Below are 23,640 nucleotides of genomic sequence, written 5' to 3'. Positions count from 1 at the left end.
CCAAGGGGTTCCCTGCTGGGTTCCTTCACCTGGATGATGGGAATTTGGAGCCTTCTGCGTGCCACCGGGCAGGGGCTCTTCCCACAGCAGATTCCCCATCCCTCCAGGGGAATATCTTGCAGGGCTCACACATGGAGTCTCCCATCCCAAGGCCAACCAGGGCAGACCCTGCTTAGCAAAGGGGGTAGGCCATGCTGGCTGCCACAGGACCAGCTCTCCTCCCACCAGGAGTGGGAAGCCAGGGGAAGATGCCAGGCAAGAATAGATGTATATTTGGTCCAAACCTTCTGCTGCCTTCTACTGAGTCAGACCCTTGGTCCACCTCGCTTAGCGTTGTCAACACTGATTGGCAGTGGCGCGCCAGGATTTCACGCAGGGGGCTTTCTCCACCCCGCCTGGAGCGGTCCTTGAACCCAGGACAAAAGGACATAAGAGCAGCCCTGCTGGATCAGGCCCCCCAAGGAAGCCCATCTAGTCCAGCCTCCTGTTTCACACAGTGGCCCACCAGATGCAGGAGTTGAAAGGGGCCGGCCCTCCCTCCTGCTGCTGTGACTCCCTTGCAACTGGGATCCAGAGGCATCCTGCCTTGGAGGCTGGAGGTGGCCTATCGCCCTCCGACTAGTAGCCCTTGATAGACCTCTCCTCCCCTCTTAAAGCCATCCAGGTTGTTGACTGTCACCCCATCTTGTGGCAGAGAATTCCACAGAGAATTCCACCTTCTGTATGCTCATCACAGAGTGTGAGAATTGGAAGGGTGACTCTGGGCCAGTCACTTCTCTCTCAGCCTAACCTACTTCACAGGGTTGTTGTGAAAGAGAAACTCAAGGATGTAGGACACCGCTCTGGGCTCCTTGGAGGAAGAGCGGGATATAAATGTAACAATAACAATAACAATAACAAGGGACCTTGAACGTCTTTTGAGGGCAGGAATCTGCTACAGCCTCTCCAACAGGTGGCCATCCAGCCTCTGTTTGAAAACCTCCAGCCCCCCCCGCCCCCACTGCATGAGGCAGACTGTTCCACAGGCCAACGGCTTTTTCAGTTTGGAAATGCTTCCCAATGTCTATCCTAAACCTGCTTCCTGGCCATTTCGACTCATCGGTTCCGTGCCTCAGGAGCAACCGAAAACACGTCTTAGGTTGGGCGACAGCTGTTCATGGCGATGGAACCTCCTCGTTTAAAGGCAGTCTACTTTGCGCGGGACTCCCAACAGCGAGGGAAGGGTCCTGCGCATGGCCCTTCTCCTTGGCGGCCCTTCAGATGCTTGAAGACTGTTCTCGCCTCCCCTTTCCGTCCTTTCTTCTCCGGGCTAAAGCGACCCGGCCTCTTCAGCCATTGCTCACATGAAATACAGGGTCTTCCTTGCTTCTTAGCGCCTGGAAACTTCGGGAGTGAGACCTCCGCTCCTGGCCTGGGGCTGCAGGAAGTGATACCGGAGCCGCCAATTCTCGTTAGGACGAAGCAATCAGCAGAAAATCTCCAGGCTGCCAGGAAGGAACTGCTGCCTCTCCCCCCCCCCCCCACAACACTGTGGGGATTTTTAACATTAGCCCGTTTCTTGCTGGTCCAAAGGTCTTTGCTTTTGAAACGCAGTCGGCCCACTGGGCACCTGGGCAGGCTGGACAGGAGACGCAATTTGCAGGCATCTGGACCAGCCGGCTGCAAGACTGAAAACCTGGGTGCTGTTTCAGGTTAAAGCCAGCTTGAGCTGCTGGCCATTCAAAAGGAGCTTTTTGGCTGGGCTGGGCCCCTTCTGGCTTCTGATCGGGTCCCTTTCAGGCAGACGGCGGGGGGGGGGGGTCTTCAATGCCCCAGAATCCTCACTGGGTCTGCAGAAATAAAGAGAAAGATGGTTAATGATGGTTTTCTTCTTCTTCTTTTATTGCATTACATTTTTACTGTATTATTTCTCTTTGCTTAGAGCGGGGGTCCCTCGATGCTGTTGAATTCCCAACTCTCGGCTACAACAGTCGCCTCAGCATCGTCGGGGGGACCCAGTTCGAGAATCCGTATTCTAAAGTTTCAGGCCAAACCGCTGTGCAGACCTTTGTGGCGCTGTGTAATAATCCTGCTTTGTAGATTGTTGGATTAATTGTGTTTTCTCATTCATGTTCATTCGCTGGGCTTGTGTACCGTTTTACTGGTGGGTGGTGTGTCTGATCTGTGTGTTTTTAGATTGACCCCACCTCTTTTGCATCTAATCTGATCAAATGCGACTGAAATCAGTAGAGACCGGTTTGTCAATGGCGACTCGCCTATGGCGAGTGGTGAATTCTCTCCTGGTGACCACACATGGCATAGTTTATAAGCCGAAAGAGAGCTGGTTGCACATGTGCATCCGGCTTTGCAGCATACGTGGCTTCTCTTGCCTTGTGTGGGCAGGCGTCTTGATGGGCCTCTTGCCCAATCTGAAGTGTATGTGCCATGGCTTCCAGCCTTTTGCGTTGGCACCGGAGTGGCTCTTTGAACCGACAGAAACTTGCTTCCAAGGGCACACAGCTTAGATTGCACAGTAAATGAATGAGCTTCTGTTCTCAGATCTGTTTAAATCTGCATCGGAGCGATCCGGCAATTCGGAAGTAAAAAAAACGTTATTCTCGTCATCGGGCGACATTCAGGTCTGTATCGCGGGAGAGGCGTTTCCTCCTGTGTCTCTGAGACGCTTAAACTTGCTTAACTGGTGTACTGTCCTTGCACTCTCCTAGGTCTGCACAGCTTTGGCCTCTTTCAGTCTGATCTTGGAGAGGCTGCCAGGGAGGGAACTTGGAACCTGCAGATGCTCTTCCCAGAGCGGCTCCATCCAGCGCTCACTCATGTAGTCTCCCATCCAAATGTAAACCAGGGTGGACCCGACTTAGCAAAGGGGCCCATTCATACTTGCTACTACCAGGCCATCTCTGCTCCCTATAGTTTTGGCAGGGAGGTGCAAATCTGTTTTTAGACATTCCAGGGTGACAGGGTGCCTTGGATTAGACATGTACCCCGTTTTGCGTTGTTTATTTAAAATGTTTCTACCCCACCCCTTCGTTGTAATACTTTCCCGGGTCAGCTCACAAAATGAGTAAAGCAGAGAAAATGTGAGCGCCAGTGTGGACTAGTGGTTAGCAGTGTTCCCTCTCACGGGGATTCCCTGATGTTGTGGACTACAACTCCCAGGGTCTATGGCTTTGGCTTGGGGATTATGGGAGTTGTAGTCGTCAACATCTGGGAACCCCTGTTATTTATTTGATTTATTTCCTCCCCTTCCAAAAATGGCTCGGGGCAGTTTACACCAAAATTTTTAAAAAGTGTTAGGGGGTATTGGGCCAGGACCAGGGTGACCCGGAATCAAACCCCCCGGGGGGCTCAGCCAAGAAACTCACTCAGCGACTTTGAACCAGTGGCTTCTCTCTCGGCCTAGCCTACCTCTCAGGGTCGTTGTAAGCACAACCGCAGCGCTGGGCTCGGTCTCTCCCTCCCTCCTGCAGCGTGACGGGACGGGCGTGGTCAGCGGCCAAGCGGGTCCTGGGCGGCCTGGCTTCCTCCCTCTCCACCGGCCTCTCCGGGGGCGTCTTCTTCCTCCAGTTCCTGCAATGGCGGTACTCCGCGGAGAACCAGGAGAGCATCCAGGCCCTGCCGGCCCTGCCCGCCCCGCCTCCCCCCACCCGCCTGGGCCACGGGGCTGGCTCCCCGCTCCTGCCCCGGCTCTGCCGCAAGATCCGCACCAAGGACACCGCCCTCTCCGCCTCCGGCTTCGGCTTCTGCTACCCCTGCGCCTACGGCTACGTGAAGCGTCGCCAGCGGTGCCCCGTCACGGGCCACGCCACAGAACTCCAGCACCTGGTCAAACTGGACACGCCTGGAAACTCACTGGCGCCACACGGCTTGGGTCCCCACGGCTTGTGGGACTACGACTCCCATCACCCCCTGCCGCCGCGGCTGCAGTGGGGCGTGATGGGGCTTGTAGTCCAGCCCCACATTGGGGAACTTCTGCTCCACAGAGACACAGTGTTGTGCTTTGTGGCAGTCAGTTGCCAGAATACCTGACCTCTGAGACCCTGGATGGGCATCATACTCCCTGCACGAAAGGGAGCCAAGCGCCGACCACTAAGAATTCTCCCGTTAGCTCACGCGGCTGATTATCCCCAGCAGCTGGGAGCAGAGGGAGGTCAGCCGAGTGAGAGACCCATAGGTTGGGGCTGCACAACTGGCATCGGAATCCCGCTGGTTTGGGACTCCCGTCATCCCCAGCCACAGTGGCCCAAAGGGATGATGGGAGTTGTAGTCCAACGTCTGGAGACTGGAGATGTCTGGCCTGGAGGGCCGGCCACAACCATCCCTGTTGGTTTCCCTACCACACCCTCGCCAAATGACCCCCGACAAATCCCAGAGGGGTTGGAGGGAGTGTTTCCAAAGGCCAAAGCTCTCTTGGAGTGACACGACATCTCTGCAGCCTTCCATTTTTAAAGAAAAATAAAGGGGCGCGATGTACGAACGCCCCCCCGTTGCCCGGCTGTTTGGGTTCTATGAACGCATCATCACTGGAACAAGGGACTGCCAAGTATAGAATGTATTAAAAACGGCTTTATTAAGAGCGCGATCCTCGTGCTCCGAATATTTCGACAGACGTTTGTTTGGTCCCCATCACCAGCATTTAAGAACTTCATTCCTTAGCTGGAAAACCTCTCCTCCCTCTGTGCCCAAAGGGTGCCAATTTCAGGTCAATCTCAGGTCAGTCTCAAGGAAACTTCCTTTCCCATCTTCTAAATGTCCCAATTCATTCAAAAAGGTGGGGACTGTTTCTCCCCCTGCCCCCCCCCCCTGCACCTTGCAGGCAATAGGGAAAGAGAACTTGGTGAGCTATTTCCCAAGCTCTCAAAATATCCCTCCGCGATCTCCGTCGTTTTCCAACGAAAAATAACGGGGGAGCCATTTCCCACTGGTCCCAGCAGACGGGGGTGCTTTTTCTTGGTGCTGGGAGGGCCGTTTAAGAGAAGGAGCCCTCTCTTAAGGGGGAAAGCGCTGGGAAAGATGACGACAGAGATTTATATACAACGATGAATATTTATATACCAAGTTCCCAAAGCGGTTTACATAGGTATAAATAAATCAAGAGGGTCCCCTGTCCCGAAAGGGCTCACAATCTAAAAAGCGAATATAAGACAGACCCCAGCAACAGCCACTGGAGGGATGCTGTGCTGGGGTCGGAGAGGGCCAGTTGCTCTCCCCCTGCGAAATGTAAGAGAATCGCCACTCTTAAAAGGTGCCTCTTGGCTCAGTTGGCAGGGGCCTTTCCCAGCACTCCCAAGAGGTTGCAGGGGCTTAAGAGGGCTCCGTTCCCCTTAAAGGAGCCCAGGCGCTGGGCAAAGCGTAACACTGCATGGGGTCAGGCAGGGTCCCCTCTAACGGAAAATCCCAGACGCTGTTGACCACAACTCCCAGCATCCTCAGCCAAAGCCCACTGCAGCTAGGGATTCTGGGAGCTGTAGTCAGCGTCATCTGGGATTCCCTCTGACAGAGAACCTAGCTTTGACCCGATCATCACACAGGCCCAACAGGCAATTCGCCAGGGGGAGCACTCTTCGGGCTGATGGGGACAGCCACTGGCCCCCAGACCTCCCGACGCAGCTGAAGGAGCAATGTGTCTGCAGAGGGTTCGACTGCAGGTGCATGCTGTGATTGCGTGGAGGGATCTCCGGAGCCTGTCCTGGGCCCAGTGCAAGCACTTCCATGGAGCTCTGCAAGCAGTTTATGGACATCCGAAGAGCCCTGCTGCCGGATCAGGCCCAAGGAGGAGGCCCATCTAGTCCAGCATCCTGATTCACACAGGGGCCCACCAGAGGCCTCGAGGAAGCCCACAGGCAAGAGCTGGAAGGGGCCGGCCCTCCCTCCTGCGGCTGCTGCCCTGCCACTGGGATTCGGAGGCATCTTGCCTCTATTGACTGAATTCCGATACCGCCTAATATAGAATTCTCTAGGTAGTGTACAAATGAAAACAGGACACAAAGTATATAACATTTAAAATTCACAAAGCAGATAAAAATCACAATAGAGAAAAATACATTTTTATCTATCTATTTTATCTATTAAAACATATTATTTATCTAAGAGAAGAAGAAGACGACCAGCAGCGAGGTGGGTGGACTCGATGAGGACAGCCATGAATGCAGCACCAGGAGACCTTAAAAGCCAAGTTGATCATCCTGGAGAGACTCTCTCTGTGTGGTTGCTCAGAATCGACACCGACTTGTCGGCACTTAATCAATCAAAAACACATTAAGATTTAAATTTCAATTAAAAGCCTGGGAAAATAGGAATTTCCTTTGCAAATATCCCTTTGCAAGTACATAAAGGAATTTCCTTTGCAGACCCCTGCTAACTTGGTAAAGAGGCACCTTTTAATGTGGTGATTCTTTTATTTAGCAGGGGGAGAGCAACTGGCCCTACCCATAGCCAGCACAGCATCCCTCCAGTGACTGTTGCTGGTGTCTGTCTTATGTTTCTTTTTAGATTGTGAGCCCTTTGGGGACAGGGAGCCATCTTCTTTATTTGTTATTTCTCTGTGCAAAGCGCCCTGAGCCATTTTTGGAAGGGCGGTCTAGAAATCGAATACATACATAAATAAATGTGCCTTGTAACTCCCCCAGAGCAAAAGGAGACACTTCTGAGCTGCTTTTCTACACATAAGGCATAGCACACACCTTTGGGCGCCCACAGTGAGGCGAGGCTTTTTAAGCACTGGTGGGTTAGTGGTACGGGACGTCGAGGAGGAATCATGCAAACCGCTAAGACTGCTCAGCATTCTAGGTTACCGAGTCGTTGTATGGTTTCACGCGTCAACGTTTGCAGAAAACCCTCACCTGTTAAAAGAAAGAAAGGAAAGGAAAGAGAGATCGTGGTTACTAATCACAAAGGAAGGCCAGCCCGGTTTTTACACAATGCACGTCTCGGTGAGCTCAAAGCTCCTTTGCAGCTCTGGAATTAGGAGGCGGCCTCAGACAGACCCTGGGTCCATCGCGCTCAGGATTGTCTGCCTTGGCTGGCAGCAGCTTCTCCAAGGTTGCAAGCAGGGGTCTTTCGCAGGGATTGCGCCTGGGACCTTCTGCGTGCAAAACAAATGCTCCATCCCGAAAGGTGGCAGGCATTAGTATCCCATCCAGGCCCTGAGCACAGAGAGTCCTGCTTAGCTTCAATCAGGTGGTGTTTCATAGCTACTTCCCTCACACAGACAAGGAAATCTGATGGAGATTTAATGACGGGGAGGAGAGCTGGTCTTGTGGGAGCCAGCATGAGTGGTCCCCTTTGCTAAGCAGGGTCTGCCTTGGTTGACACTTGGATGGGAGACTACATGTGAGCACTGAAAGAGATTCCCCTTCGGGAATGGGGCCAGAACTCTGGGAAGAGCCCCTTCCTGCTTGTATGCAGGAAGGTGCCAAGTTCCCTCCCTGGCTGGGAGAGACTCCTGCCGGCCATCTTAGAGAAGCCGCTGCCAGTCTGGGTAGACAATCCTGAGCTAGATGGACCCAGGGTCTGACTCGGTATAGGGCAGCTTCTTCTATTCCTAAAAGTCTATTCAGCAACAACTCCATTTTCTCCTTCCCCTTCCCCTCCCTTTCCCTTTCTCACTCCCCTGCCCCACCGCACAGGATGCCCACCCCTCCCCAGATAAATGTCCAAACAAACAGCAAAAGATTCCTGGACAGGTGCCTGTATGGTGAGCCCTTCGGCCCTGGCAGTCATTTTACCCCAAACTAGCAGCAGTCCAGCCTCAACCCCCAAGGGGTCAGCGGCAACCAGCCCTCCGCGGCCAGTGGGCAATCCAGGCGCTCCCCATCCCCGGAGCAGAGAGGGCCCCCTGCACCAACCGGCTCGGAGAGAAGAAGACCTGATCACGTCCTGGTCAGAGTCCCAACCGCAGTCGGGGCAATACCAGGCCAGACTAGACTTCGCTCATCATGGCCGATCCCACAGGCGGGTCTCGCACACACACCCCAGCCGTTGTTCGCCCCACGGCAATGCAGCCAAACCTTCTTTCCTTCTTTCCAGCTTGACTTGAAAATGGGGTGACTCGAGAGAGAGAATCCATGCTGGACATGGCCGTGGCCAATACCCGGAAGTTTTCCACACGGGGCTTGCCTTCTATCTCGCATCTCTGGGACGGAGGGGGGGTGTTCATATATCGGCCAGTTTTACCCCGACGTTGATTCTCACGCTAGAGTGTAACCTGATTTATATCTGGTGCGGGGGATTCGCTTTTTGTGTCGGGTGTTGGAGGTAACTTTGAGTTTTCAGCAAGGCCTTGCAGAAAACTTGTGGTAAAGCCTGCTGTGTGGAGAACCTCTGGGGGCGGGAGGGAGGGAGAGAGAGAGAGAGCTACACCAGTTTCCCCAATTTTTGCAGTGGGGAAAAAAATGTTAAAAGATGCAAAACAACACAGCATTCATAAAACCAGGGGTTCCCAGGGTTGATAAAATCTGATGGGTTTTTTGTTTGTTTGTTTGTTTTAAACCCTTCAAAACCAGGTTTTTAATCAATTAAATTGGATTTTAATTCTTTTTAATCATTAAAAAAAGCACCTAGGTCAAAGAGATGATCAGGAATATTAATCATAACTTCTCGTTATATTTGATGAACATGTTAGCAGCAGTATATGGGAATGAGAGATAAGAGACTGGATCAGTCCTACTCTGCAGGTGGTGTGCATGCAGCACACACAAACCAGTGCTGGATCAATGAATACAGAGAGAATTGGGGTGGATGGAGTAGATCTGGGAGAGGAGGAGGAGGAGTCTGGATATAAAAGCAGGAGGAAGGGGAGGGGTAGAAAGTGAAACCGAAAGTGAACAGACCACACCCAAGCCAAACAGGGGACACTTTTTCTGAGTGTATCTTCCACTGTAGAAGGGAAACACCCATCATGGCAGGAGGGAATCAAGAGACCCCATTTGGGAAAACAATATTGTAATGACGTTTCTGTACCTGTAATACGAGAGTGCAAAATGCACACCGTGCAACAATGAAATGCAAGGCCTGGTTGCCTGAAAGAAACAGCATTCATTTTATTTAACACTTCTGTTCTGCTCTTCCTCCAAGGAGCCCAGAGTACATAGTTCAGTTTCTCCTCCCCACAACCCTGTGAAGTAGCTTAGGCTGAGAGAGAAGTGACTGGCCCAGAGTCACCCAGCTAGTCTCATGGCTGAATGGGGATTTGAACAATGGGGATTTGAACTCAGGTCTCCCCGGTCCAAGTCCAGGACTCTCACCATTACACCACGCTGGTACTCTGAACATCACACACAGGGGACATGAGAAGTGTGTACCTACCTTCTGAAAATGAAACCCCCTTGGCTGGAGACATGGAAGCTGCCACATACGGAGTCAGACCCTTGGTCCATCTATCTCAGGATTGCCTACCCAGACTGGCAGCGGCTTCTCCAAGATTGCAGGCAGGAATGTCTCTCAGCCTGTCTTGCAGATGGAACCTTCATGCATGCAAGCAGGCAGGCAGGCAGGCAGGCAGGTGCTCTCCCCAGAGCGGATTCCCCATCTCCTAAGGGGAACATCTGACAGTGCTCACACATGTGGTCTCCCATTCAAATACAAACCAGGGTGGACCCTGCTTAGCAAAGGGGCCCATTCGTGGACCCTGGGGTTTGAGCTCACTTGGCATCCCCAGGCAGGGCTAAGAGCGACTGTAACCTTGGAGAAGCTGCTGCCAGTCTGTGAGGACAACGCTGAGCTAGATGGACCAAGGGTCTGACTCGGTAGAGAGCAGCTTCCTATGCAGTTATTTTGCTTTGCATTATTTTTAATGCATTTACATTTAACAATAATAATAATAATTCCTTGACCCTTCCCCCATGCATCAACACTGGGTATCTCCTCTTTTTTAAAGGCACGCTTGTTTTCCTCGCTTTCTCTCCACCCTTTTCCACACAAACTTACCTCTTGGCTCAAAGAAGCTCCGCGCACCGCCCTCTCGGCTTCCGCCCTCTCTCCGCTCTCAGCCAATCGCAGCTCCGGAGGCCTGGTCACGTGGTGAACGAGAACAGCCAATCGCCGCCCCGGGTGCCTCGGCCGCGTGTGGAACTTTCACTCTCATGTTTGCCTGGGATCTAGAGGAATAAGGCAGTAGCGCGCTACGCCGAAACACTCCCGGCTCCCAATCGAACGCTGGCCACTGGCCAGATCGTGCAGAGTACGGAGCAAGTCCAGTTGGGGGAATCCGTTTTACCCGGCCTGATCCATCCCTGCCTGTGCATGGAGGGCGTTGCCCGTGGCCACGATCCCGTGGAAGCCGGAAATGTCGCTGCAAAGCCAGTAGCTCTTTTGCCAACTCATTCTTGGACTGTGCGCGCTGGACAGAGAGAGGTGGGCAAACTCAGGCCGATCCCTGCTGGCCCAGGGTTGAGCGGCTGGGGGCTGCCTCCAGGCTGTGCTGCTTGCCACACACACACACAAATGAGCAAAAGCAAAAATCCTATGGAGTTTTCTCGTTGTAAAATGAAGGTGGAAGGCAAGAATGCAGTAGGTGAGCATACAGGGGTCTCATGCAGATGATGCAGTAGCTATTAATAATTATACTTCTATTAAAGATCATCACTCTGCAGTGTGACAGCAGTTGCTGGAAACATCTGTCTTGGCTTTATTTCTTGTGGCTTGGCTTGATCTAAAGACCTGAGAAATTCCTGGGGACTGTGGCGGGGGGGGGGAGGAAGGAGAAACCACCAATTTTGGAATTATTGGCAGGAGAATATGGCAGAGGAGGTTGGAAGAGGCAGGCGGTGGGGAAAGAAGAGCTCTCTTGTGGAGGGACGGTGAAGGTCCTGCATTTTGTGGGGGGAAACGTGTCTTTCTTTACAAATGGGTCCATCTCAGCCACGGAAACTTGTAGGAGTGTCTTAATCCAGGGGTGCATAACTCAAATGCCCCAGTGGGCTGAAACCAACCGTGACTTGGCCTGTGGGGGCCGAGGCCAAAATTAAAACAACAAAAGCATTTAAATGTGCAGCTCTTAGTCTTCTTAACACATTTCCTATAATTAGAAGTGACTTCAGTCCGACTGGAATAATTCTAGAGCAAGGTTTGACAAATCCCAGGCGCCAGGCATCCAGGGCGCCTAGAAATTTAACCGTGGTGCCTCGTTTAGGATATCCAGAGAGAGACTCATTCAATAAAACCGTGATTTGTCCCAGGAGGCCCTGTTTCTGTTCCGGTGCTTGCAAAGGGCAGAAAGGGAAGCCAAGCTCCTCTCCCCTCCGCAGTGTCCATCACTAAGTCTGGTCATTTGGGCTGGCTCCTAAATCTTTGGGCTGGCTCCTAGATCCAGAGAAAATTAGTCAAGACCTGCTTTGCTCCCCCTTCCCCCTGATTGTCCCCCAGTTTCTTCTTCTGTGTGCAACGCTTTCTGTTCTTGATAAATTCCGTATATTCAGCAGTATCTTCAGTCTGGTTTTGGAAAGGGTCCTTGTGGAACTATTTGGGAGAGGCTTTCCAAGGTCACTGCAAAGTTGCAATTCTTAGAATCACCTGGGTTCTGCGGACTGTAGCTGTACAGCGTCAGGAAATAGGAATACGACAAATATTGATACCCCGCTTCTCAAGAAAAGTCCCCCAAGTGGTTTGCATCAATATAAATACATGATTAAAATGGGTCCCTGTCCCCAAAGGGCTCACAGTCTAAGATGGACACCAGCAACAGCCTTCAGTGGGTGGCAGCCATTGAAGTGACATTGCGGTAATTCCAGGCAATGTGCATGAAATCCCAGAAGCGGAGAGTCTTAGAAAAAGCTGGGCGGGTCTGGCAATATTAGCAGGTGAGTCATTTACCGTAAGATGTGAAGAGAGTGGATAGAGAGACGGTTCTCCCTCTCTCACAACACTAGAACCAGGGATCATGCCATGAAATGGAAGGTGGGGAAATTTAGGAAGGACCTTTTCACGCACTGCAGAATCAACCTGTGGAATTCTGTGCCACTGGATGTGGTGAGGACCACTAGCTTGGGTGGCTTTAAGAGTGGCTTAGACCAATTCACAGAGGACAGCTCTATCAAGGGCTACTAGTCTGGTGGCTGTGGGCCACCTCCAGCCTCAGAGGTAGGCAAGGTGCCTCTGAATACTCCTTGCAGGGGAGCAACATGGCAGGAGAGAAGGCATGGCCCCCCCCTCTTGCCTGTGGGCTTCTCAGAAGCCCCTGGTAGGAGGAGGCTGGGCTAAATTGGCCTTGCGCCTGATCCAGCAGGGTTGTTGCTATGTTCGTAGGAGAACCTTTGGCTCCTCAAGCACCCTCTGCTTTCACAATATTTCTTCTCTTTGGCTTTCCCCACAGCATTGCTCTTGCACCTGACCACATTTCTCTCCCCTCGTAGTGCTGGAAATGTCCAGGAAGATTCAAAAGCCTTTCCGGGGCCAGGCCTGGAGCGTTGAAGAGACCTTGGATCTTCTGGCTATCTGGGGCAAGGGGGTCATCCAGGATCAGCTCGGCAGCTGCCATCCCAATATCAAGGTCATCAAGCACATTGCTGGTAAAATGGCCGAACGGAGCCATCAACGCAATGCTGAGCAGAGCCGGTCAAAGACCAAGTGCTCGAGGCAGCAGTGTAAGAACTCAGGCTCTGGGAAAGGCTGCAAGCATGATAAACAGCTGCGCGAGATTCTCAAGAGGGATCCGAGTGCGCCACCCAAACCGGCCGTCACTCCCAGCCTGGAAGCCCAACATCGCAGAGCCTGGACCACAGGAGCGGTTCACCCCTGCCCAGGTCACCGTCAGCATGGATCTTCCCTCCAGAGCCAAAGGTCTCACGGGGGCTGCTTCTTCAGCTTCCGACTAGGCTTTCTGTCTGTGTGCCCACCTCTGGGCTTCAGCAAACCATCTTAGTTTTCTGACACAGACAGTCACAGGAACAGCGGAAGCTGCCTTCTGCCGTGTCAGGCCCTTGCTCTACCTAGCTCAGGATTGTCTTCACAGACTGGCAGCGGCTTCTCCTCCAAGGCTGCAGGCAGGCAGGACTCTCTCTCGGCCCTCTCTTGGAGATGCTGCCAAGGAGGGAACTTGGGACCTTCTGCAAACAAGCACGCAGATGCTCTTCCCAAAGGGGCCGCGTCCCCTCAGGGGAATCTCTCCCGGTGCTCACACCTGGAGTCTCCCATTCAAAGGCAACCCAGGGTGGACCCTGCTTAGCAAAGGGGACAGCTCATGCTTGCTCCCACAGGTCCAGTTCTCCTCCCTGATTTATGCTCCAGACCTTGAGCTGGACGGGACTACTAGACATGTTGCTCAAGGCACATGCAATGGACTGCCCCCCTCTTTGCTGGCCCCACTGATGGATGGGGGCCAGCATGAGTGAGAGGAGGTCCTCCATCAAGGCCATGCCCCCCCCCCCGGCTGGCCCCACCGCTGCCTCCTCGGCACGGCTCTCTTTCTGGTCCCTACCAGCCTCATCCACTGAGGCATGCGAAACGGCATGGAGTGTGCCCAGCTGGCTGGGTTATCAACAGTGTTCCCTGTACCGGGGGTTTCCCAGAGGTTGACTACAACTCCCATGATCCCCCAGGGTGAGGGTTCCTTTTGCAGCTGGGGATGCTGGGAGTTGTAGCCAGCCACCTCTGGGATTCCCTGTTACAAGGAACACTGGGTCCCAGAAGCCTTCCCAGACGGCAGGCTTCACCACGAGTTCGAAGCGGCCCAAAAAACCGGATGCAAAAAGTGGATTTTCTTATCCTGGATATACGGGTGGAACTTGGAAAATTAGAATATCGTGCAAAAGTCCATTAATTTCAGTCATGCAAATTAAAAGGTAAAACTGATCTATGAGACAGACGCATGACATGCAAAGTGAGATAAGTCAAGCCTTAATTTGTTATCATTGTGATGATCATGGCGTACAGCTCATGAAAACCCCAAATCCACAGTCCCAGAAAATTAGAATATTACATGGAACCAAGAAGACCAGGATTGTAGAATAGGACAATATCGGACCTCTGAAAAGTATACAGTGTTCTGTGCTTGATTGGCCAGCAAACCCGCCTGGCCTGACCCCATAGAGAATCTATGGGGCATTGCCCTAACCGATGAAGCCCGGAACGGCTTAGGCCCTGGGCGTTTAAGAGAACGTCTTCTTGGTCATGGACCCCACCGCCCACTGAAGTCGTCTGGAGAGGTCCGTCTGCAGCTGCCACCGGCTCGTCTGGTGGCCACTCAGGGACGGGCCTTCTCCTCCGTCGCTGCCCCGAGGCTTTGGATCGCGCTCCCTTGTGAAATCAGAGCCTCCCCGTCTCTGACAACTTTGTAAAAGTCTTTGAAGACACATCTGTCCAGCCAGGCTTTGAGCCGGTATTGTTTCGATGGTGTAAATGTTGTTTTTAGAATATCGTTTTAAAATTCTAAATTGTTGTTCCGGATTTCTTGGTTTCGTTTTTAACTAGATGATTGACTTTTGTTTCTATCTTGTTGCAAACCGCCCAGAGACGTAAGTTTTGGGCGGTATAAACGTATGTCAAATAAAATAAATAATAATGGCTGGGACACCCACAGGCTCTATCCCGGGCAACCGAGGGCAAGGCTACTGTCGCTTGCTCCCGACTGTTCCCAATATACGAACACAATGCTAGGCAGTCCATCCTAGCGGCCCCATAATTTGCATCATCTTCTTGTTTTGTTCTACCCTATCCTGGTCTTGGACCGTAATAAAGACGCCTTGATTTTGGTCGGCGAAGGCTGAGGTGAGCGGAGGAGGCCGGCGGGAGACCCACATTCCTCTCTGCAGGGAGCGCCTGTGCTCCCTGGGCTGGCTCTGGAAGCGTTTGTCTCCTTCCACGCGCAGCTTCCGGAGGTCCAGGCGAAAGGCTGCCTAGAAGTCTGGGAGAGAAACAGGGAGTGCATTCGGCAAGGGCCTCTTTGATTGTCCAGGAGGCGTCGGGGTCGAGCTGGGGGGAAGGGGGCCCCTGCCGGGCGCAGAGGACATCCTGGGCCACCAACCCGACAGGGCCGTGTGAGAAGACGCGAGCCCCCTCGGCTCTCCACAGAGGGGGCCCGACGCCCCACGTCTCTTCCTTGCAGCAAGGCCAGTTCCAGCAGGAGTCGCTCCGGCCAGCCGGCCGGCGTCTGGCCGTGGACTTCCCTGCCCCTGTCCTGGGTCCAGCCTCTGGCATAGGAGCTCGGAGCTCGGGTCCTTCCCAAAGAGCTGCTCCCTGCGTGCGGGGTTTCCTCAGGCTGACCTCTGTGCACCTCTCGTCCCCCAGCCAGTAGGTTCCCACATCCAACTCTGTGCCCGGCTTCTGCAGGGGTGCCCTGCCTTTGAGCCCACGAGTGCTTCTGGGCATCTGTCTGTGCGCCCTCCATTCTGGAGTCTCTGGAAGGAAGCCCGTAAACCGTGGCTGCAGGCTGTGGCCCCAGTTCCCTGCCTCCAGGGCGGTGGTTGAAGCGAGACAGCAACAGCCTCCCCAGCATCTGGACTGGTCCCCGAGAGAAGCCTGGATCACTCCGGAGCAGAGCAGGACAACTGATGGCCTGTCCGTTGCCAGTCTCAATGGTGTGCCCAAATACCAGGCAGTGGCAGATATACAGCGAGTGTTTCTGGGGGTGAAGGGAAGGGGGGGCGCCGGTGGTGACCACAAGTGATGGGTTTGGCCAGTGGCCAAGCCAGCATTTGTGGCCCTCGGACGATGTGGCTAGCAGCAGATGTCGTCGTTTCCCCGTGGGGAGCAGACCCGACCCCCCCCGAGCCCAAGGTGGGGCCAGTCTACTGGCGCTCCCCCCCCCCCACATCTCTGCTTGGCCATCCACTCTGGTCTCCTGGAAGTCCAGCAGCAGCAGCAGCAGCAGCATCCACCTTGGGGCAGATTTGTTCTTAAATCGGGCAGACTGGGATCCCCGCGTGGGCGGTGAGGGGGGTATGGAGCCCTTTCCCTGCGTGCCAGTTCCCTAGGCAAACTCTCCGGGCCCCCAGAGGTGCCACTGCAGCCAGGACAGGAGGACAGCCCCACTGCGCCAGGCACCAGGAGGCCTCCTGTTGCCCACAGTGGCCCCCCAGATGCCTCGGGGAAGCCCACGGGCCAGAGAGGAGAGCAGGCCCTCTCATCTCCTGCTGGGGCTCCCTTGCAACTGGGATTCGGAGGCACTCTGCCGCGGAGGCTGGAGGGGGCCTCTAGCCCCCAGACTAGCAGCCACGGTGGTAGCCCTGCCCTCCAACAGTGGGGCTGGTTCTCAGCAGCCAAACAGCACCAGAGCGCGGGAGTCGCTTCCTCCGCGGTTAGAGTGGCCCACATTTCATAGCCAGAATGAGGGGTGTGTGTGTGTTATCATGGATGGATCGGTGATGGAAGGATGTGCTATGGAATCAATGAGGGGGGCAAATGCTGTCCCTCTAGGGTCCAACATCTCATCCCTGAAATGAGGGACATCCTGTGTCATGGGGGGGCAGAGGTGTAACTAGGGAAAACAGCGCCCGGGGCAAGCACTGAAATTGCAACCCCCCCCGCCGCCCCCCCAGCATACATCTGACTGACACACGTTTCAGAAAACTTTTATTTTAAAAATTTAAAAGATTACCAAAATTACCAAAAATTTCAAAATGCGATAAATAACCAAAAATGCGATAAATAACAAAAAATGCGATAAATAACTCATTTTTTTTAAAGAACAAACTAGGATTTGTAAAGGAATTTAAAAACCTAACTAATTAACATCTGAAGCATCATTTACTGCTTTTTTTCTGCATAGGCTTTATTTAAAGATATTATTTTACAAATTAAGGAGAATCTCTCTCTCTCATATATCTCTCATGCCAACCTTTAGTTAAAGAAATGAGACCATGCTTTAGCATCATGGGCCTGTGGGAACCAATCTGGCAAGGTACTAAAAAGCCCCTGTGAGGTACAAGCATCCTCACTCCTACATAATATACAAGGGACAAATTGTCTTGATGACTAAAAGGTGTTACTCAGCTTCTTATTGGTTTGTTGGTTTTAGTTGTTTGGGGGCAAAAAAAAACCCACCCTCTCCTATGTGAATGTATTATTTGTACATTTCTCTGTCTAGATAAACTGTTTGTATAAGCAATATACAGAAAGACATTCTCTCCTGGCAAAGCAGAAAGGTGGCAACATTTTCTCCTTACACAACCTAGTATCATTGAGAAAAACACACACACATGAAACCAACACATGCACAAATTATATTGTTCCCACTGTAGTTTGAACCCAGATTATCCTTGTTATCTCTCTCTCCCATCCTGCAAAAAATAGGTATGACGCCTCTAATCACAACACTGTCATAATTTCAAGTATGTTTGTGATGCTAACATGAGCCAAATGGTGAGCAAAATGAGGTAACTTTAAAAAAGAAAAAAAGAAATCCAGCTCCTTAAAATATTGGGACTCAGCTCTCTGTTTTGGAGCTGTAATAAGCACTTTTATCAATTTGAAAAACTTAAGAAAAAGCAGGTGAAATGTGCTTTTCAGAAGGGGCCTTGCAGGATGGAATCCATGAAATGCCTGGTGGTAGATTAGCAAGACACATGAACGTATGAGATACAAAAAGCATGTGGCGCCATGTAAATTTGTTTACAGGCAATGAAATTAATTTTACAACTTGTCAGACTGTCAAGGGTATAGAAACCCCCAAAAGAGGCTCTCAATTTTTAATGTAATAGTTGTATGGCTGTATTGCACGTATCCTCCCCTTAACTTTGTAGAGCATTGATTGAACAAATGACAGATCCACATTTGCATGTGTACAGACTCATCCTCTATCCACACATCTTCGGATGCAGCCTACAAAACTGTGTCTTTGCAGACCTGCATTACAGACCATGCAATGCACATATTTGCCTTTCGACACCTGACAACCTGCTTGCAATTGTTCTCCCAGTACTCAAGCCCTACCACCAATCCTCTCTACAGTGTCAGCCCTGCCTTACCCATCTTCTCATGTCAAGCTATCTCTAATCAGTTCTTAACAGAAGTGCGGGAAAAGTCTCATTGGGCTTTGAGATTTGCAGCCCGATCCTGTGCATGTTTATTTAACCCACAGAACCCAGTGGGACTTTCCCCCCATTTGCAATTATGCGTCCAGACTGAAGTGGCAGTCCTGTGCCCACTTGCTTTGAAAGAAGCACCACTGAGTTCTGTGGGAGTTGCCTCAGTGCAATGGGATGGTGCCTTTGGAGAAGTCTGGCCGAGGGAAGTATAGGCGCTCCTCTATTGCAGAAGGCTGACTTGCAATGAAGAATGCCTCAAAAGACTTTCCCTAAAGGGCTTCATGTTTGCATAAGAAGCAGCATCTACTGACTTAATGCCTCGCTGGACGGTGGATCAGCTCCTGCCGAAAGAGTTCTCTGGCTTCCTTCCTTCCTTCGCCGAATGGCCGCCCCTCCCCTCCCCTCCCCGCCCCTCGCAGCAGGCTCTTCAATGAGTGAGGAGCATCTTCTTCAGAAGGGAGAGGAAGGGGAGGAAGAGGACGAGGCAGCCAAACCAGAAGGCAGCGCGGGCCCTTTTTCTTGGAGTAGGGGGGGAGGGAGGGAAAGCGTGAGAGGAAGAGGAGGCAACAGAAGGCGGCGCCCCCCCAAGTGCATCGGAGGAACCAAATTCGGCCCACCCCCGGCCAGCCAGGTGCAATGCCAAGCCCGCCCCCGCCCGCCCGCCCGAGTTCACGGGACATCAACCACACACCTTGTCCTGGCTGGTGCTTTATGTTACCCTAACGGAAGCGAACCCCCCGAGTGGCTCAGGCCGCAGCAGAAACGCTCCTCCTCCGAGTCCGACTCCCTGCCTCGTGGCGAGCTGGGAGAAGGACGCACGCCAGCACCACGCCTGCCTGACTGGTGGCCGGGCGGGGACGGGGCGTGCGCAGCTCTTGCTGTTCGGCTCCACAGCTGATGCTGTGACCAAGACTGAGTTGACGCCGTCTGCTCTCTCTGCAGTGCAAACCGTAGGCGCCCGCTGCGCCAGAGCCGAGCAATGGGGTGGCGGCGGGACTGGGGGAGAGGGCGCCACGCCGCTGCCACCACGCGGACCCGAGTGGCTCGGAGTGCCCTGCTGGGCTTAAACAAACAAACAAACAAAAAACAACCGGGAAAGCCAGAGGATCGGCGGGGCACTTTTTGGCGCCCCCCACGTGGCCAACCAGGGTGGCGCCTGGGGCACGTGCCCCCCCGCCCCCCTATCGTTATGCCTCTGTGTGTGTGGGGGGGGGCAGTGGGCGACCCTCTCTGCCTGGATCGGGCCCATCCCAGACCGCTGTGGAGAAGCAGCCATCCGCCCCGAACCCGGCCACGGCTGGTTTGACCCCGATTGCCCTTGTGCTCGAGGGGTTCCCTCCTTTGCTCTTTGACACCCAGCGCCGGAGCCTCCATCGCCATGAGGCCCTCCGTGGCCTCTGCAGTCCTCCGCCCCCCGCAGGCCAGGCACGCCCGGTTGCGCCAAGGAGCCCGTCTCAGAGACAAGCCGGCCCCCAGAACTGCTGCGCGGTTGCTGCCTCTCCCCAGGCCAGCCGGGCCCTCCCTCTTCCATTACGTGCCGTACTGAGGTGGGCCAGCCCGGTGGCCCTTCCAGACCGAGGGCCCTCCGGGAGACAGTCAGGCATCCCTCCGTGGGCTCCTCCAGAGCTAGGCAAGGAGGCCCAACCCAGGACTTGGGGACCCAGAGGAAAGGAGCCCTCTCCCCTGGCCCACCCGGAGACGATCCCGTCTGGAGAGGCTGCTGCCAGCGGTTGTACCTGGGGGGCTGCCTGCGTGCAAAGACGCCGACCTTCCACGGAGCTGCGGCCCCATCAGCCCACCTCCCACGTAGACAGAGGGATGCAGGAAGCTTCCTTGAACCGAGCCAGGCAGGAGTTCCCCGCTGAGTGCCGTCGCCCCGTCTCTGGCCTGGCCCTGCTGGGCCCCTGCAAAGTCCACGACTAGCAGGATCCCAGCTAGCAGAGGAGCAGCTGGCTTCAGCCTCCCCAGAACCGCCTGCAGACCACGAGGAGCTGTGTCTACGCATGCGAGCCGGGCGCTTGGTCGGCTGTGGTGCTTGAGACCTGGAGGGGCCACCCTGCTCAAGGCCACGAGAAGCCACGATTCTTTTTTTAAATGCACAAATTTTGATTAACTGTTGTCAGTGGGCCTTGGAAGCTGAAATCAAGAGCATTTAGATATTTACGACCATTGGTCAGTTTACAAATCAATGAGAAATAGGCGGACAAAAGGAATCCTACCAGAGGTTAACAGTTGCTAGAATATAATAAAACATCAATCACATACAGAACCGAATTAAAAATATCAGACGAGTATGCAACTTTGACAATCCATTCCATGTTTCGCATGCATATGGTTAATTCTTGCACTTCTTTGGCATCAAACACATTTTGATTTCTTCCCTTAATTCAAAGAACCTCAACCAAACATTTCCTCGAGAGAGCCAGAATACTTCTGTGTGGAATGATAAGCGAGGATGCTCAGACCCCATCTCATCACACAAAATTGTGAACCACCTCCAATTCAAAGCATTACACTTGATGACAGGAATGACTTTAACCAACTGTGCCAATACTTCGTGCAAATGCAGAGGAGAGCTGGTTTTTGGGGAGCAAGCATGACCTGTCCCCTTAGCTAAGCAGGGTCTGCCCTGGTTTGCATTTGAATGGGAGACTAGAAGTGTGAGCACTGCAAGAGATTCCCGAGAAGACAAATCGCCTGCCTCAGCGTTCCTTTCCAGAAAGAATTGGCCTCAGGCTGGGTTTCCACATTCACAGCTGCCTCTTTCCCTCTCAGAAGTGCTACGCGTTTACCCCCAGCATCGACTTGGGAACTCTCTGCCACTGGACCCCGAAAGCAGTTCGGGCTAGCCATTCACGGCCCCTCTGCACTGGCTGACTGGGCCTACCCCTCTGCACTGGATGAGTAGCCAGCAGGCCTCAAGTGAAATCGGGGGCTCTGCACTTCTCAGCTGGCGGGGGCCCCAAATCAAACTTGGCCTCGGGTTCAAGCACATGCCGTGGTGGGTTGGACCGGGTGCGAGGAAGGTGCCGGGAGAGAGGTGCTTAACTGCCATCCCCTCCCCACCAACATATCTGGCCTGAAAGAACCAAGACGGCCCCCCCGCAAGCCACCTCTCCGCCTCGTGCCTTCTTCCCACCCACAAGCTTCCTCCGATTTCCCACCAACCCGTTCTTGCTGTCGTTAGCATTGTGGACTCTCTTTCCCGATTATCTGATCATCTGCGCTGGTGGCCGTTAATGACACCAGCCGGGTCCCGGAGACTCTCACGAACTCTGGGTCTCTGGGGCTTCTAAGGAAGGGAGATGCACCGGTGGAATAGCCAACCTGCAGGCGGCCGCCAAAGCCAGCCAGCCTCTGGTGCCAGCCCTTCAACAGCAACAAATATTTCGATACCACTTTTCAGCAAAAGTTTCCAAAGCAGTTTACAAAGAGAAATCAATCAATCAATGAATCAGATGGTTCCCTGTCCCCAAAGGGAACTAAAGCTAAAAAGAAACTTAAGACAGACCCCAGTAACATCCACTGGAGGGATGCTGTGCTGGGGTTGGAGAGGGCCAGCTGCTCTCCGCCTGCTAAATAAAGAGCATCACCACTTTTAAAAGGTGTGTCTGCCCAGGTAGCAGGAAATAGCACTCAGTCTTCAGTGCGGGATTGAGGGCTGGGGCAGAGTTTGGGGCAGAGCTGCCCCACATGAAACGGCTGGGAGAGCTCATCAGGAGATCTGGTTAAGACAGCAGGCTGACGACATCCAGATCGATTTCTCCATATTGACTGACCTCATCAGGAAATGGCATAACTTCCCTAAATGCCTGCCTGCAGGCGGAAATGGGCTGGATGAGGGATAATAAACTGAAGCTGAATCCAAATAAGGTGCAGGTACTGCCTGTGGGGGCTAGGGACGCAAGAGATGGTTTAGATCTGCCTGTTTTGGCTGGGGAGACACAGCCTAAATGGGTGAGCTGAGGCAAGGTGAAGCAGAGAGGAAGGGGAGCAAAGCTTCCAGTGCCAGGATGCCGCCAGGCCGCCCCAGTGGGAGGCCTCTTGGAAAGATGTGGGCCAACCTGTTTCCCCCTTCTTCCCAGAAATAGTGGCCATTCCCAGGCAATGCAGAGCTGAGCCTCCCGTCACTGACCTGGGGTGTTCCCAGGTGCTCATTTTACTTTGGAAGGGCAGGTGTGTGTTCACACGTCATCCAGAAAGAAGCTCCTGCAAGCTTTCCGGGAACACGATGAACGATTCGGGTTTTTCATTGCACACTGGTGCTTAGATCAATTTATATCTGGGGTTTAAAAAAAATCCGCTTTTCCCATCGGTTAGTTTGGGCAAACTTGAACAAGCAGTAAAGCCTCGCAGCAGGCCCAGTTTACAAGGGGTGGGAAAGGTCCATCCCCAACGTCTTGGGCGAGTGCTGTCCTCCTCCACGCTCTCTGCTGTGAATGGTCCTGGCTCTCTGCCCATTGGCCGCCCTCCTCTGCCCATTGGCTGCCCTTCTCACCCTGGCCAATAGGAGCGCAGGGGGCTCTTAATTCAGGGGCGGAGGTTTCTCCTGCCCTCCGACCGAACCTGAGCCCAGCCCTGCTTTCTCAATGCAGATCCAACCCTCCCGTGACTGGCTTGCTCTCGAACCTTTTTCTTGCAAGACTGTGAGGAGGATATCCCATTGCTGTGGTCCCTCTGCCACCAGAGTCTGAAGCCACCGGCTCCAATGAGAAGTGTAAGTTCTGGCTGTAATAAAAACTGATACTGATTATGCCTTGTTTGAAAAAGTACTTCCTTCTGCTTGTCCTAGATTTCCCGGCAATCAATTTCATGGAGTGACCCCTGGTTCTAGTGTTGTGTGAGAGGGAAAAGAATCTCTCTCTCTCCACTTTCTCCACACCATGCATGATTTTATAGACCTCTATCAGGTCTCCCTGCAGTCGTCTTTTTTCTAAACTAAAAAGCCCCAGGTGTTGTAGTCTTGCCTCGTAAGAAAGGTGCTCCAGGCCCCTGATCATCTTGGTTGCCCTCTTCTGTACCTTCTCCAGTTCTACAATGTCCTTTTTTAGATGTGGGGACCAGAATTGTACACCGTACTCCAGGTGTGGCTGCACCATAGTTTTGTATAAGGGCATTATATTATTAGCCATTTTATTTTCAATCCCCTTCCTAATGATCCCTAGCATGGAATTGGCCTTTTTCGCAGCTGCTGCACATTGAGTCGACACTTTCAAGGAGCTGCCCACCACGACCCCAAGATCTCTCTCCTGGTCCGTCACCAACAGCTCAGATCCCATCAGCGTAGAATTGAAGTTGGGGTTTTTCGTCCCAATGTGCATCACTTGACACTTGCCAACACTGAACCGCATTTGCCATTTTGTCGCCCACTCCAACCCCAGTCTGGAGAGATCCTTCTGGAGCATCTCACAATCCATTTTGGATTTCACCACCCAGAAGAGTTTGGAATCATCTGCAGATTTGGCCACCACCGCGCTGCATACCCCTGATCATTTATGCATAAATTAAAAAGCCTCTGAACTGGCTGATGTGGCCTCGTGAATGAGTAGCCAGCAGGCCTCAAGTGAAATCCGGGGCTCTGCACTTCTCGGCTGGCGGGGGCCCAAAATCAAACTTGGCCCTGGGTTCAAGCACATGCCGTGGTGGGTTGGACCGGGTGCGAGGAAGGTGCCGGGAGGCAGGA

The 23,640-nt window shown here is 53.1% G+C and overlaps 1 long non-coding RNA gene and 1 other non-coding gene across 3 annotated transcripts; both read right to left on the bottom strand.

Moving 5' to 3' along the window:
* Positions 1 to 6,089: 6,089 nt before the first annotated feature.
* On the bottom strand, positions 6,090 to 10,186 carry LOC128325864 (uncharacterized). Of its 2 annotated transcripts, XR_008307693.1 has the most exons (5): positions 9,925 to 10,186; positions 8,959 to 9,017; positions 8,090 to 8,319; positions 6,681 to 6,839; positions 6,090 to 6,235 (listed from the first exon to the last, which is right to left on the bottom strand). It is a non-coding gene; the product is annotated as an uncharacterized LOC128325864 (long non-coding RNA). The 2 variants fall into 2 exon arrangements; XR_008307692.1 differs by lacking the exon at positions 6,090 to 6,235 and having other exon boundaries at positions 6,503 to 6,839.
* On the bottom strand, positions 7,845 to 7,940 carry LOC128341365 (Z30 small nucleolar RNA). Its single transcript, XR_008314374.1, has one exon. It is a non-coding gene; the product is annotated as a Z30 small nucleolar RNA (small nucleolar RNA).
* Positions 10,187 to 23,640: the final 13,454 nt, after the last annotated feature.

The sequence above is a fragment of the Hemicordylus capensis genome, chromosome 1 (genome assembly GCF_027244095.1).
Source record: "Hemicordylus capensis ecotype Gifberg chromosome 1, rHemCap1.1.pri, whole genome shotgun sequence".
Lineage (NCBI taxonomy): Eukaryota > Metazoa > Chordata > Lepidosauria > Squamata > Cordylidae > Hemicordylus > Hemicordylus capensis.
Note: the sequence above shows the minus strand (reverse complement) of the source record. Positions and strands in the feature narration are given on the sequence as shown.